The sequence below is a fragment of the Schistocerca americana genome, chromosome 7 (assembly GCF_021461395.2).
Source record: "Schistocerca americana isolate TAMUIC-IGC-003095 chromosome 7, iqSchAmer2.1, whole genome shotgun sequence".
In the NCBI taxonomy this organism is placed as follows: Eukaryota; Metazoa; Arthropoda; class Insecta; order Orthoptera; family Acrididae; genus Schistocerca; species Schistocerca americana.
The window spans coordinates 281,512,795-281,525,998 of record NC_060125.1 but is presented as its reverse complement, the minus strand read 5'-3'; the positions used below and the strand labels follow the sequence as shown (position 1 = coordinate 281,525,998).

The window sequence follows — 13,204 nt, the reverse complement described above, 5'->3', positions numbered from 1 at the left end:
TTATCAAATTTGTACAAATATCTTTTGTAGATTATGTGCGTCCTTGTAACGTTGGTTTTGATATAATTAAAATTTGAACTGTACAGTTTTTTACCGAAAAATACCATAATTTGCAGGGAAAATTCACCATCAAGTGTGCACCTTATATACTCGTTATACGTAAGAATGTGCATTGTGAAATGGAAGCACCGATCGGAAATTAATTTTAACCGTAGCAAATTCATCACTTAAACAAAGCGTAATTGTACTGTATGAAGCTATCTACGTCATAATCACAGTAGTTCACATATTTTTCCAATGTGTGATGATTTTCGTGTGACTACTATCAATTCCGTTTCGTTCTCCGCTTTAACGCTATTTCCATTTCACTACGCGAATGTGTTTGATCGTTGTGATTGATTCCAGTGCGTTGGCCACGATAATGCGGATAAAACGAAGGAGATTTCACGCTTGGTTACGTGGAATGAAACATTTCGTTAAATTCACAGTTGAATGGTAATTATGAAGCCAATGGATGCAATTTTATCATGACTGAAGTTGTTGGTAAAACAAATTTTCCGGTATTGGTAGGACCCTTTTTGTGTCGGGACGTTTTGATTTTTCAGTGCTACTATTGCGTCATCATGCAAAGAATGACACAAAGCTTATTTACGATATGCTTTGGTACAAATATTTAAATGCTTTATTTAAAGAAATTCAAGTTCCCAACGCCGTTTTGTACCCAAGCATTGTGTGTGTGTGTGTGTGTGTGTGTGTGTGTGTGTGTGTGTGTGTGTGTGTGTGAGCGATTTTAAGTAAAGTCATCATTTCGTAATTTAATGAAAATTTTAAGTTAAACTGAGAATAAAACGGTCAGTTACACAAACAGAAAGAAAGATAATAGTAGCACAGGAAGAGAATAATAATTTGTAAAGTCTTACGCAAGCATGTAGCAAATACATCAAGAGGCCATCATTCTTTTATTTAATTTATTTATTTGCACTTCCCTTCAAAAAGGTACATTTTAAGACTGATAATTTCTATGGATTATGAAATTAGGAGTCTTCTTAAAAACAACACATTGAATTTTAGAGCACTTGAAACAATATAAAAAAAATGGCCAGATGCTAGTAGGAATCGTGCACTAAGGGTTCGATACAAACTTCACTGTATATGCATACACTTCATCCATTTTGAGAATAGAGGAGACTGAGGTATTTTGCCTGTTATAGACACTGATACTGGCGATATACGGGTCCTATGGATTTCAAAACTGCGGAGAATGTTTTCGTTTCAAGTCTCAAGTCGATAACAAATGACAACTGAAATATTTTTTGTGTGATATAATTACAAATTAATACTTTCGAATCTTTCCCGTCACTTGTAGTGTGAAGCCATGCTTATTACCACATTTCATGATTTAGATCAAAGGGTGGTAGCCTATAGGTTTTGATGAGTGAGTTTAGGAGTATCAAAATATGTGACATAAATGGCCATATCTTTTTCCTGAATTAATTTCTGAGCATAAAACTTTTACACGGCCAAGGGACCGTACAAGTGTATGAGACAAAAATTTGTACGTGATACGCCAACATCTTTCAGAGGAAAAGGGTCTTAACTCGAGGGACAGACAGAGCAACAGGGAGGTGGATTAAAATATATGAAAAAATATTTGTTCTTGTTAATATAATTACAAAATTACAGTTTTAGAATTTTCCTTTATTTTTAGTGCGAGACATCGCTTCTTGCAAAATTTCATGACTTAGGTCCGCGGGCAGCTCCTTACAGATTCTGATGAAGGAATTTTTGTGTATCAAAATATATGACATAGATAGCCTATATCTTGACTGCATTGATTTATAAACTTAAATTTTTTTTCACCGCCAAGGGACTACAGACCGTAATTTGTGACAAAGTAGAACTCCATGCGTCTTCTCGTCCCTAAGAAAAAGGATTCTTAACAGTCGGACAGGTAGACAGACAAACAGACAGGCGGACAACAGTAATCCCATGAGGTTTCCATTTCTATAGAGTGATGCACAGAACCCTAATGAGCGAATGAAACGTCATCGGACAATGGAAAATAATACTGAAACTAAATCTGAAACTAAGATGGAACTGCAAGGGTGGCAAGTCACAATTTATGTTAAAATAATGTGACGATGTTTCCCAATAAGAAAGGGCTAGTTTCCATGTAAACTATATCAAAAATTATAATCAAAAATTTAAAATAATGAGTGCACCAATGGACGTACAGTGTAGCTCGTAAAAAAGCTATTGCAGCGTATGCACCAGCAAGTCACAAGGAAGAAGAGCCAGAGTAGTTATATTAATACATAGTTGTAAACTGTAGTGAATAGACATCTTTTATCCCCGAGTGACTTAAACGCCCGAATAGTTTGTACCTTTAGGGGTACAAGCGCACATAAATATTAACACCGTTTTGCTGATGTGAGATATAAAACGGCCATGGAGTAAAGATATAATTTCTGACAGCCTGTGTACCACTGACTTTATAAACACTTATTATCTTTTATAATCAGAATCAATGTATTTTTTTAAATATAGTCGACACCTACATGTTTTGGATATATCAAATTATTAAAGGTTTCCATGTTTCTGGAACCATGCTTCCCACAAATTTGCACCAAGATGCAACGATAACAATGTCCATAACCGATTGCTCTGCCGTGAGTGATCAATTGAGTAATGATCAATCTGTTAAATCAAACAGCACAGTTCAGATTAAATCAGAAAAAACTTAGTTCTGATAAGTGTTACCATATTTGAGTGACAACAAAAAATTACAGTTTCTTTGCTGAATTCCATCTCCAAGAACACAAATAATGAACTATCTCAGTACACAGTTGGGGCAGATAAATCTTTTCCCAGTACAGTGATCTTCGTCAGCTGCAATGTTTGCCGTCTGTTGCATAGTTTTCGGGAAATATGGAAAAATGCGACAGCCAAAAGCGGGAAGTTTTGAAGGAAAAAAACATCAGATATTAATCACCATTAGCCTGCACGCCAGCGAGGGATACCGGATAGCGCGCTAGCATATTTATCTGCGTTACTCCTAATTACCCCGGAGGGTGTTAAACGAAAGCTTTGTAATCTATCAGATGAAGCTCAATAATTAATGCCCGGTATAAATCAAACGCACAGTCGATGAGAAGTATCGGAAATACAATTAGCGCTTGCCTCCAGCGGGAAAGATCTGGGCGTCTGGTATCTGGGACCATCCACACAGCCTTCCCAACTTCAGAAGCTCCGAAGATGCCAAACTTCCAAGATCTGGAACAGATTCTCAGTCGGCTACTGCCTGCTGTTTGTGTTCAATGTTGCCACTCGCTAGTAAATGCAGAAATTATAATTTCTATTTGTTTCTCAATGTTTTGATGTTCCTTGCACTTGTACATTAACAACAAATATTTCATGGTGTTACTGAATGTCACAGTTTCTAAGTAAAGAAGTTTTCATAATGCTGTCCCAGTCACACAAGATACACCGTCTTTTTTATTACTTACTGACAAGGGGTTTTCCTTTCCGTATTTATTTTTGTACTATGTAAATAATATTTCATACACAATCTCAAATATGCCAATTTCATACGTGAGAGAAAATTTTGTACGTGTCTGTGCTTTTTTAAATTATATACTGTGTCCAGAGAAGTTAGTGCCAATGTGCAATCTGATGAACAAGGAAACAGCTGAAGGACAGACATTGTGGTGAAACGTGTAATACCATGTGTTGTAATGAATACAAAAAGCTATTGCATTGGACACCAAAAATTAATTGTGTGTTTGGAACGAAGTTTAAAGTACGTGTACACTGTAGGCATCCAAAGAAACTGCTACAATGTTGTGTACTACAGTTCTACGCTTAACCACAGAAGAGGGTAGTTTACAAAGGGCATTTATTCAAGTAGCGTTGCGGGAAGAAAGATATGTACCAAAAGATTAACTAAAGGGTGCATCACGTCGAATTTAGCGACATTTGTAAATATTAAACAATGGCCCATTTGCTCAAATACATGTTAAGTCAGCAATCTATGGAAGTGACACTGAAGCCTGTGTGAATTAATCATCCAGCCCAGTTGAACATACCATCGTAAGGTACTGCCTAGACTTAACGTTCAGCAACGGATCAATAACAGCCATCACCACTGATTTACAAGCCATCCACAACTAACTTGGTGAGATTTAAGAAGAACCCAAAGGGAATAAAAGACTGGAAGACCAGGAACGATGCACTCGGATTAAGAAGGGAGTGCGACGGAGATGTAGTCTTTCGCACCAACTTTCATTCTATACATCAAAGAAACAATGACGGAAATAAAAGAAAGTTTCAACACTAGGATTAGAGCTCAAGGTGAGTTGATATCAATGATAAGAATCGTTGATAATGCTATCCTCAGTGGAAGAGAAGAAGAATTATAAGATATGTTGAATGGAATGAGTACAGAATATGGATAGAAAATATATAGAAGAAAAAGTAATGAAAGGAGCAGAAACGAGAACACAGAGAAACTTAGCGTCCAAACTGGACATCACGAAATAGAAGAAGTTAAGAAATTCTTCTACATACGTGACAAAAGAAACCAAGATGGACGAATCAAGGAGGACTTAAAAAAGAAACTAGCATTAAAAAACGGCATTCCTGGCCACGTCTCCCAGTATCAAACAGAGGCCTTATTTTCCAGAAGAAATCTTCGAAAAGGTACATTCGGAGCACAGCGTTGTATGTTAGTGAGACACGGACTGTGGTGAGACCGGAACAGAAGCTATTCGAAGTATCTGAAGTGTGATGCCATAGACGAGTCTGGAAAATTACGTGAATTGATCGTGTAACGAATGAGGAGGTTCCTCGCAGAATCGCCGAGGAAAGGAACGTATAGAAAACATTGAATAGAAGAAGAGACGGGATGATAGGACATCTGTTTGGATATCAACGAATAAGTCTCATGGTACTAGAGGTAGTGCCAGACGGTAAAAACTGTAGAGGAAGACAGTGACATAAATACATCCAGAAAATAATTGAGGACGTAGGTTGCAAATGCTATTCTGAGATGAAGAGTTGACACAGGAGACGAAGTCATGGCGGGGCTCATCAAACATGTCTGAAGACTGATGACAAGAAAGAAAGGCATGTGGCTTATGTCTGTGCGATGGTTTGTCTGCAAAAATGGAGAATTTGCTGTATTAAGTACACTAAATATTGCAGTCCAAACTGTCAAATGGTTCAAAGGGCTCTGAGCACTATGGAACTCAACTTATGAGGTCATCATTCCCCTAGAACTTAAAACTACTTAAACCTAACTAACCTAAGGACATCACACACATCCATGCCCGAGGCAGGATTAGAACCTTCGACGGTAGCTGTCTCGCGGTTCCAGACTGTAGCGTCTAGACCCTCACGGCCACTGCAGCCGGCCGCAACTGTCATTTCCAAGTGTCCGGATGCAGGTGCAGACTACTTGCATGCAACCTTGACCCGAGAAAACTTGTACACTAGAAGTGAACTGAAGTGAAACTGACACGTGTATTCAGATCGTAGAAAGGATCTATACTTGGCAACAGGGTAAGGATTAGAGACTTACCGCTCATATTCAATGAAGTCATTTTAGAAGTGTACTCGCAGATGAAATTATTGAACCACTATTTGTATATCTTCACTAGCCTACATCTTCCGTGTTGCTTATCATGAACTAACAGTGATTAACGGTCCTGAAATGTCCATATTAGAGTGGTGAAATTAATTACCCCTTTTGCCATGTACTTGGGTGACACGATGTGTAGATCATCTCATCAGTCCGTTAACTTGTTTGCTACGTACGGTGAGCACGAACTCCATCTCCAACCCAGTAAAACTACGCTCTCTGAAGGACTTTCTGCGCCTTGGTGCATTTGATGTGGTTTTTCTCCAGGAGGTTTGTGCCCCCTTTCTCTCTGACCTGGTTGGTTATGACGCACTATATAACATCGACCCTGACGCCAGGCGGGGCACTGCTTTGCTATACAGATCAGAGTTAACTCCATCCGATGTTACAAAACTACCCAATGGTCGCGTTCTTGCATGTGTCATTCGGGATGTACTTTTTATTAACGTCTATGCTCCCTCAGGAGCTAATCACAGGCATGACAGAACAACACTTTTTACGTCAGATATCACCCCTTTCTTGACAGCTCGTCGTCCTATCGTATTTGGCGGAGATTTCAACTGTGTGGTAGCCGATGCTGATCAGGTCCCAACGCCTATGCGGTGTGAAGCGCTCGCTTCACTCCTTCGGGCGGCTGACCTTAATGATACGTGGCACCACTTTCATCCCGCCTACACACAGTTTACTCACATATATCCCACTGGGGCAAGCCGTATTGACCGTGTTTATGTCTCTCCTGATCTGATTCCTGCCCTCTGTGCCGTCCAAGTCATTCCCGTGGCCTTTAGTGACCACTGTGCATACTCCTGCTCCTTGCATGTCACGGGTCCAACCCCGGTTCCTCGGGGCACCTGTTGAGAGATGAATACACTTCATCTCCCAACGCCCGAACTTCGCACTCTTGTCACGAAAACATGGCGGGATTGCATCGCTACTGCTTCGAAGTACCCTACCACTGTGGTTTGGTGGCTCCGCTGTGCGAAGCCGCGGCTGCAACGTGTTGTCCAGCAACATAGTCGCGAAGTCGCTCACTGGAAGCGTAGCACATTAGACTTGTATCAACAATATCTAAATGACGCACTAACCCTTCCTGCTGACAGGTATGACCAGCTACGCATGCGCCTCAACAAAATTAAAGCGACAATCCTTCGCTTCTCTCGGGAGAAGGTCGAGGGGATGGTGGTGAGGTACCGCTCCGCATCCCTGATTGAGGGCGAGAGGCCATCCATCTGTAACCTTGCCTCTGAAAGGAATCATGCAAACACCATTCTACGCCTTAAAACAGACGATGGTACGCGCCTCACAGACCATCGTGAAGTCCTCAAACACCTAACAGACCATTATACGCACCTCTTCCAGGATGTTGCGGTAGACGTCGTGTGGTGTCACCGCCAGACACCACACTTGCTAGGTGGTAGCTTTATATCGGCCGCTGTCCATTAGTATATGTCGGACCCGCGTGTCGCCACTTTCAGTGATAGCAGACCGAGCGCCACCATACGGCAGGTCTCGAGAGACTTACTAGCACTCGCCCCAGTTGTACGGACGACGTAGCTAGCGATGCACACTGACGAAGCCTCGCTCATTTGCAGAGCAGATAGTTAGAACAGCCTTTAGCTAAGTCAATGGCTACGACCTAGCAAGGCGCCATTAGCAGTATATTGTCTGAAACTATAGAGTCTCACTTGTATCGTCAATAGCGATGTACCAAGGATGGATTAAAGTTAAGTATTCCAGAAGCTACGTACTTTTCTTTATAGCATTCATTACGTATCCTGTTTCAGACCTCACGCCATCCTGCGTGAGCTTATAGCGTGTATTTCGGTCACCTCAAACCACACTGTGTCGGCACTTCTGTCGACACATCACGTCGCCACCCAACGAGCACTTATCGGTGGGGTCCCAACTTCATTGAATCGTCGAGACCGCGACTGTTTAACCGAGCCACTCACACTCGCTGACCTCACATCTGTCCTCCGTGCTTGTCCGGGACAAAAATCACCTGGCCCCGACGGTCTCCCTTATGAATTCTACCAACAATTTTGGGACCTGCTAGGAGACTGCTTCTGCAAAATGTGCGAGGAGATTTTTGCTGGTTGTGAACTACCCACCTACTTTCTAGCTGGACGTATTGCCCTTATTCCAAAGGTCACAGGTCACTGTCGAGCTAAAGACCTGCGTCCTATCACCGTTCTTAACACTGATTATAAGTTGGTGGCACGAAGCGTGGCCTCTCGTCTTAAACAGGTAATGAATAAGGTACTTTGCCCCACTCAATCATGTGGCGTTTCGAATCGAACCATCTTCACCGCCGCTTCTATATACCGTGATGCTGTCTTACTTACCGCCGACACTCGAACCCCTGCTGCAATTCTTTCCCTAGATTTCGCCGGTGCCTTTGACAGGGTCTCCCACCCTTACCTGCTGGCCGTTATGTCGCGGATGGGTTTTGGGAGCGCTTCATAAGAATCATCTGGCACTTCTTGGATGGAGCAAATTCCACAATCGTTGTGAACGGCTGCCGATCACGACCAATTCCCATCAGACGATCAGTTCGACAAGGGTGTCCCTTGTCAATGTATTTGTTCGCTTTAGCGCTGGACCCCATGCTGCGTGACATCGGGCGGATGGTCGATGGTGTCGCTCTCACAGGCGTCACCTTCCGCATTGCGGCATACGCGGATGATGTCGGTGTGTTCGTCGCAAACGCTAGGGACATCGATTCAGTTCGCCGAGTTCTCAACGTTTATGAACGAGCATCCGGTGCCATGTTAAATTCCAACAAAACGGTGCTGATCCCGCTGGGACCACGATCATTGACCATCGAACGCCCATGGTACCGAGTTGTGGGGGAACAACGTATCCTGGACCTTGAGGTGACTGCCTGTTCGCAGCGCATGTTAACACTCACGTGGAGGCGGCTTCTCACGCGCATCAGAGGACTTTGCGTGAGTCACGCTGATCGACGACTCGACCTCCATCAACGAATCCAACTGATTAATACTTACATCCTATCACGGGCATGGTATGTAGCACAACTCCTTACGCTACCGAAACAAACCGGCAGAGCCATCTCACAAACAGTATATTGGCTCTTGTGGCGGCATGCACTGTTCAAAGTTGATGCACAGACTTGTACACTGCCAAAGGTCGATGGTGGCCTTGGACTCATTGACTTTCACCGCAAATGTGCGGCCCTCCTGAATCACCGTATCGCCACTTTGCGTGAAACTGACCCAGGTGGGACAACAGTGGTTTTTTTCGACCGTTATCGCCCACAATCGGCGCGTGCACCAGTATGTTTGACACATATTCCGTTCCGGATGACGACACTCAAGGACTATTACCTCAATCAAAGTTACGTCCTAGCAGTGGCCACTAACAAGGCACGCACGTCGAAGCGCCTTTACCAGGCACTTCGAGGCCAGCCCACACCACATAAATTAGAGGACAGACGACCGTCGGTCATCTGGCACCAAGCTTGGGCTAATATCAACAACCCAGCCCTTCCCACGGAAGTTTCAGCGCTATGGTATCGTGTCGTAAACAATTTAATACCCACTAATCATCGCCTGGCGGCCATCCGCCTGATGTGGTGACGTAGACACCAGAGAGCATCGTCTCTTATGCCCTCACGTCACAGAAGTGTGGGAACTTGCACGTGTGCTATTAGCGCTGATTGGTGGGACGATACCAGACAATGTGTCAATCGACTGGTTCCTTCCCCATGATATTGAGACCAACCCCCGAACACGACGTAACGCAATGGTGTGGCTCTTGGGCCACACCATTTTCACGATCTATGACCTTTCCCTCACCGATGCTGTCTCTTTCGTGGACTACCTGTGGAGCCAGCATCGCCTGGCGGAATCTGACCGGAAATATACCATTACTTTTGCAAGATTTCTGGAAGTTGCAATGGTTCATGGTTATCAAAAGGTATTCCGGGTTGACTAAGGCACCCCGTCCAGGAATTGCCTGAGTGTACCCCTGGATCCTTGTCAATCGGACTTTCAAACTACCCTTGACTTGCCTATACCCAAGATTTGACATTGGCCTTCCGGGCATCACTAGAGTAGACGTTTCTATGATACTGATAATATGGCAATTGGTAACATGGGAATTGTGTGAACCTTGTATGAAAAATTATTGGAAAATTAGAAAACACGTAATCTATCTTAGAGGATTATTACTTCGTTAATTCTATGGGCGATGGGATTATCTCGCCAGTTTCGTTTTCATTTGTGTGTGCTGCCGTCCCTGTTTTTAATTTGCCTTCATTTCTGTCGTTATTTATTTCTTCCTTTTTAGTTTCTAAACTCATCACTTGCTTCAAACCTGCAGAGAGAGGTGTATTTCTGAGTAGTGTGTTGTCCCCCCTGAGGCATAGCAGAGTATGCCTCCGCTTTTATTTTCGGTTTATGGCAATGAGTCTTGCTACTAACAGCACCATGCTTTACTTGCTACGTCGACACTAGAGGATGGTGGCATTTTTGGAGAGGAAAAGTAGGGCTGTAGGGGAGGAAGGAGGCCCATTAAAAAAAAAGTGTAGTATCTGTTCTTATCAGCTTAATATCTGATACGTCCTGCAGCACAGGACCGGAGTATTAAACTCATTTTTGGCAAAAAAAAGAACAAAAAAAAAACTGTCAAGCAGATTTCATTTACCTCCTAAAAGAGTGGTGGATAAAGTACCCCTTTCTCTGATAAACCAGGACTGGATTAAAGTATCCCTAAAGATAAGATATTGTTATTCTGCAAAATAACCTAATATCTGCCTGCATGTTAATGATAATTTTTTGTTGCCAGCAAGGAGCTGACATATGATGTGTAGTATATAGCAGAAATTGTTGAAACCCTTACAGGTGTCCATGCTATGAATTTGAATGTTTATTGAGATGTGTGTTTTGATTTCAACTTTATGCGGAAATAAAGATTAACAGTGATAAGGCAACGCTACATTAACTACAGCTGGAAGCCACGAGGGGTTTCTTGTGTGCCTCAACGGCGCAGACAGTCACAGCGATGGGATATATTTTGACAGACCGGGATAATTCGTGGTTCCTGAAAAGCGCCAGCAACCTTTTCAGTTCGGTAGTTGTCTGACTGATCCGGCCTAGTGATATAAGCCTCAACATTGATCTGATGTGGTGGTACTTCGAACGGATGAAAGCAAGGGGAACGAATCGCATTAATTTTTTCACAGGATATGTAGCTTTACTGTGCGGCTTAATGATGATATCATTCCCTTCGATAAAAATTCCGGAGGCTAATGGCAACCCATTCGGAAGTTTGTGCGTGAACTACTCAGAAGGAACAGAATGAGATTTTCACTCTGCAGCGGAGTGTTCGCTGATATGAAACTTCCTGGTACACTAAAATTTTGTGCAGGATCGAGACTCAAACTCGGGACTTTTTCCTTTCGCGGGCAAGTGCTCTACCGACTGAGTTACCCAAGCACGATCCACCCTTACAGTTTCAATTCTACCAGTACCTCGTTCCTACCTTCCAAACTTCACGTAAGCTCTTCAGCGAACCTTGCAGAACTAGTACTCCTGGAAGAAAGGATATTGCGGAGACATGCCTTAGCCACAGCCTAGGGGATGTTTCCAGAACTCTGCAACGTAGTGTGTACTGATACGTATTTCCTGGCAGATTAAAACTGTGTGCCGGACCGAAACTCGAACTTGTACCCTTTGCCAACGAGGGCATGTGCTACCCAAGCACGACTCACGACCCGCCCTATCAGCTTCAGTTCTGTCAGTATCTCGTCTCCTACCTTCCAAACGTCACAGCTCTTCAGCGAACCTTGCAGAACCAGCACTCATTTAAGAAAGGATATTGCGGAGTCATGCTGAGCCACAGCCTGGGGGAAGTTTCCACAGCCTACGCTCTTTTCCAGACACTTGCAAGAGCCCGACGGAGTCACAGATGTGTTCCATCGGTTTCAGGTTATATGAATTTGGTCGTCAATATATTAATGATACCAATAGTATCCTCTTGGGAGATGCCACTTTCGTCAGAGATGACATGAAGAATGGAAGCGTGCATATGGTTCTGAGTCATGTTCACGTAGTAGACAGCTGTCACCGTGGCTTTGATTACTAGCACAGGTTATAAGGAAGGGCAGTTGATGGTAGCCCATTGCGTATATTGTACCACCGGCCAGCGTTTGTGGCGCGGTACATGTTTTAAACAGCCGCTTGCCTCGGTGGCTACGTATCCGAACGCGACCAGGAAAATGGTCTAGCAAGTAAGTTATTCATCTGACCAGGTGACATGTTTCCACCTGTGTACGGTCAAATTTCGACGATTCCTGGTCGTTGTGTATTTTTAGGATGTAAATTTAACTTTGCTGTTACCTGTAATGATTTTTCCCAAAGTAACGGTTGGATTACTGTTGCTTTTGTTAGGTGTGTTTCTGGTGCTGTTGATGGCCTTCAGAGTATTAATGAGCGTGATGTGATCGTCTTTAAGACCTTCGACGTTTCAGAATTTAGTGACAAAGATTCTGGTAACTAGGTGTTCATGAGTAACTGCAGTCGAAATGAGGACGCCTTTGGGTCAACGTGAGACGATGTAGAGACTGTCGGCTTTGAGCCCCAAATGTTGAACAATATTGGGTGGACGGTGTGCTCCGAGACACTTGTACCTTCGCAGCACAGTATTTTGTTGCCCAATCTGCCACAGAAACCCGCTTATCGACCATTGCAGAGCAACAAGCGTAGGAAATGCGTGTTATTTGAAAAGGTGAAGACGTCCAAAACTTAGTCGCTTACTCGTTCATTCACCGTCATTCTTTTCCCATAGATGCTCACGACAGGAACACACAAACAGCCGAACAGCTTCGCCATTTCCGAAATGCTCGTTTCAGAAGCTGGGCGATAACAGCCTGCTCTTTGTCAAAGTCGCTTACCTCAGTGGAATATCCATTTACTATACTCGTATTGTTAACAAAGCAATGAATTGTTGAAAGGTGGCTACACTGAGTCACAGCGCCAGAGATTGCGCCAAAGAGCATTATTCAGCCGCCTCCACTGGCAGTGCTTGTTCAGAAGTGGTGGTGGTTAGTGCTTTGCTGAGAGGATGTTGATAGCTGTATTATTTGAGGCCATGTCGTGTGCAGTTGTTTTGATGGGCTAGACAGCAGATGTTGTTCGAATGGAGATGTTGTAATGATCAGAGTGTATTTTTAGTCAATATATATGAAGGTAAAACATTTTTTTTTTTTTTTAAACTTCCTAACTAACAATGCCTCTTGATCACAGGTTCAGTCAACAAGGCATCTGGCTTGTGTTCATGTATTAGACTGTAATTCGGGTTCTATGTGCAATTATAGTATTTCAGTTTTATTTAATTAATTCAGTGTAAATGGTATTTAAAATATGTTGTCTTTTTGAGGAAGAACCGTGCCAGATGTGTATGTTGAATCACACTTCCACACACAGAACAGTTACACTGTGCTTTGTTGTTCATAGTTGTTGTTTCGTAGCTTTTATAGTTGCTGGGGACTCAATTCATTAATTGTGTAAACAGAAGTTTCCTTTCATTCTTTGTTGTTATTCT

At 43.0% G+C, this 13,204-nt stretch overlaps 1 protein-coding gene and 1 pseudogene across 1 annotated transcript in view; one reads left to right on the top strand and one right to left on the bottom strand.

Annotated features, from left to right (window-relative positions):
* LOC124622874 (furin-like protease 2) overlaps window positions 1-13,204 on the bottom strand; it is a 790,830-nt gene that overhangs the window by 264,733 nt on the left and 512,893 nt on the right. The gene's annotated exons all lie outside the window — the stretch shown is intronic.
* Window positions 10,169-10,278, top strand: LOC124623472 (annotated as a pseudogene).